At 42.6% G+C, this 3,349-nt stretch overlaps 1 non-coding gene across 1 annotated transcript; it reads right to left on the bottom strand.

The window, feature by feature from the left end:
- Positions 1–352: 352 nt before the first annotated feature.
- trnat-agu (transfer RNA threonine (anticodon AGU)) lies at positions 353–426 on the bottom strand. Its single transcript has one exon. It is a non-coding gene; the product is annotated as a tRNA-Thr (tRNA).
- Between the last annotated feature and the right edge of the window lie 2,923 nt (positions 427–3,349).

The following is a 3,349-nucleotide window of genomic DNA, read 5'->3' as shown; positions in this document are numbered from 1 at the left end:
CAAGAATTAACTTGCTCATTAATTAACAAGCCCGCCTTACTGATTTTTCAACCAATATTTTTTTTGCAATTAAGTAAAAAAAAAAAAAAAAAACGCTCTTTCATAAAATATACAGCTGTCATACCTGAAAAACACTGACAGTACTTCAAGTTCCACAAATTTCTCACACTTCACTGAGAGCACAGAAGAAGTAACACCTCAAATTGTCTGTCAATGAGGCTACTAACTATGTTTGGTATAATGATAGTGGAGGCACTTTGACTCGCCTCGACACCCTCAATTTCAGTGGGGTGAGTGGGCTGGTGTCGATAAGATAACCTTTATTAGTCCGACGCGTGGGAAATTTCTTAAAAGGCACTGCTGGGATTCGAACCCAGGATCTCCTGTTTACTAGACAGGCGCTTTAACCATCTAAGCCACAGCGCCTCACATTTGGGCAATGCCAGTTGGTCATTACAGCCAAAGAGGAAATATATAGTTTTAAAAAAAACAAAAACATTTACCCTTCATTTTCACCTCACAGACTTACGCAAGAAGGAATCAGTCAGTTTTATTTTCCCACACTCATTCTCCTTTGAAACACTGACGCTTCCAAGAAATGTGTCAAACCCTACAAATTACTTTTCATTAATTTCAGATACCAGTCAGCAATTTGACTGACCTTGAGCTAAAACTTGCAAGTCTAGCTTACTCAATTCATCTTATAGATTTTTTTGCATATGTCCTTCGCAAAATTGAAATTGTGCCCCCGATATGAACGTTGGAAATTGGGTAAAGCTTAAAACCGTGTGAATAAGAAGTAAGTTGGGAGTTGATTAGACATTTCCTGTTGACAAGAATTATATATCATTCATAAGTTGTACAGTTAATTTAGACTGCTCTGTGAATGCTGACTTGAAGGATTAGATCCACGAAAAACCTTAGATGTGAAAAAGAAGAAAAGCGTGGCCAAGGATGTGTGCATCATTGTTAATCCCCCGATTCTGCTTTCAGGTTTTTTAATTAATTAAAGGATGCATGGCAGAAATTGAGCCGTAATCTCCAACGCTGTGCCTTTTTAATTCCACCTTCATGTTTTATGACCAGTGCCTGAACGGCTGGTGATTCTGTCTTGGGCGGCACCTCTCTCTTTCTTCTTGCATTCCCTTCTTTATCGCATTTATCACAACAGCTTCACCTCTCACCTGTAGTCACTCCCGTCACTGTATACTCAGCTTCACCCGCACTCCACACCTACTTCATTTGCCACTTCAACACTATCTATTTATGGTATGATGTATTTATTTTTACTTAGGATGGTGTAATGAGCATTTTTCTGTATCTCTGGAGTCTTTTCCTGTCATTAGAAATGAAAAAGAATGATGAATAATAGATCTGATGATGAGATATCCCCAGAAACATGTCACAGAACTCTCCACAGTTAGATGAGAGGAAAGAGACAAGGTGCTTTTGTTTAACAGGACTGAATATCCAACTAGTTAATACCTCACGGCTGATTTTAAATCAATCTGAAGGACACCTGACAAATGTGAGTGCAGTTTATTAGTAGCCACAACTGTACCATGATTATTATATTTTGTTACTCCCAACTCTGAAGGGGTCCTTTTTCTTTGAGCTGTGTGACGTATCTCACACCCCAGCAGGGTTTGTGAGCAGGCTAAAGTAAGCGCGAGCCCCCTATTGGTTCTGTGTGACTCCTGAGGCTCGCATGCCCTGCCAGTTTTTCTCCATACACAGCGCTCTCAGCTCTGTCAGCTTAATTGGCTCGCCTCCCCTCAGCTAGATACCCCAACCCCATCCTAATTGGCTCTCTTTTAGCTACCCAGCCAATGCTATTGTTCAGGTACACAGTGTGTCACTATGGATGCGGTGATCATTCACACATGAATTCCAGGACAAGAGGCCCATGGGCTGTCTCTCAACCAGTTTCCTGAACTGCAGTTATATTTCTGCCAACAACAACCACAACACCGCTTAAAAAAATGCTTCTCCCTTCAGGCTGATACATTAGTCTCTTCTGGGGTTTACTTTATTCACAGTCTGCTTTTCTTTCACATGTAGCACCCCATGCCAGCAGCTGTGCCATCCCCGCCGCGGGTATTTAAGTTCATCCCGTGTGATGTTTACACGTGATGATCGTGACTGAATGCCAGTCAACTCACAGGACAAAGACCGAGAGAAAGCAAAGCCAGTGGAGTGTGTGTGAGTGTGAGTGAAGACAAGAGGGAATGCGACAGAGAGAGGAAGACAGATGAACATTCCCACAGACCGCATAGACTGGAGCCAAGTCTGGTTCTGTCTGAGTAAAGGTAGTCAGTGTTACCCTGATGAGTGCCACTTTGGCCCCAGCTGGGTCAGTTTCTTGCCAGTGTGTAATGAGCCCCAATGAGGGTGAACTCCCTGTTCCCCGGTGCCCTGGCCTGTCTCCACTAATGAGCTTCTGAATAAATCAGTGTTGGTATCCCCTTATCCCACCCATCTCCTGGTCCTACATCCCTTTTCAGTTCATTTATCCCACCGGGCCTGTCTCCACTCGCCTAGCCTTAAGCACTCAAGAGCACCTTACATCCCCAGCCAACATTTTCTGTCTTCTAATTGTGGGTATTTGTTTGTGGGACAGTCTGGCTTTCCCATGTTTGAAGACTGTGATATTTAAATCTCTTCATGTGTGACTGTCACTGTTGTTGCAGCCTGGAGCTCAGACTGACTCTTGTGTTTTGAAAAAAAAAACAAAAAAACGAGAAACTGAGTGGTATTCTTCGGCTATTTGTAGCTTCTTTCCTTCTCATCATCGCTACTGGATTTACAGTGATGAATAAAGAAATAAAACTACCTCTTGTTCCTGCATGCACCATTAGTCTGGTCCTAATTTGCTTCCCATTGGAGCGTGGGGGTGTGAATGCCTGTATTTGGCATCTGGTAGACAGACATAGGCTGCTTTATAAAAGGTGATGATGAATATTGCCAGGGATAGATTACTGGACCACAAACCTGCCCACTCTGCCCCATAAATAGTCTGAAACAGTTGGACTCTCACTGGTCAGAGCTGTGTGCGAAATAACCAGGGGACATTTCACATGCAGAGCTAGATAAAGTAGGCCAAAGCATTTGGTTTTGGTGGTGAAGTCATACCCAGCAGGCTGACTCACAGAACCCACTGGGAATTCAATTTAGAAGATAAAAAAAACCGACAAGAATATATTAAGCATTTTGTTTGCGAAACATGATCGTTCTAACCAGAGAATACATGGCCAATACATTTCTTGGTCAGAAAATTAACCAACAAGTAAGAACTTGCCAGTAGAAATTAGGCTCTATGCCATGGTGGCCACACTCCAAAAGACAGCAT

The sequence above is a fragment of the Oreochromis niloticus genome, linkage group LG14 (assembly GCF_001858045.2).
Source record: "Oreochromis niloticus isolate F11D_XX linkage group LG14, O_niloticus_UMD_NMBU, whole genome shotgun sequence".
Taxonomy (NCBI): domain Eukaryota; kingdom Metazoa; phylum Chordata; class Actinopteri; order Cichliformes; family Cichlidae; genus Oreochromis; species Oreochromis niloticus.
This window is presented reverse-complemented; position numbering and strand designations above follow the sequence as displayed.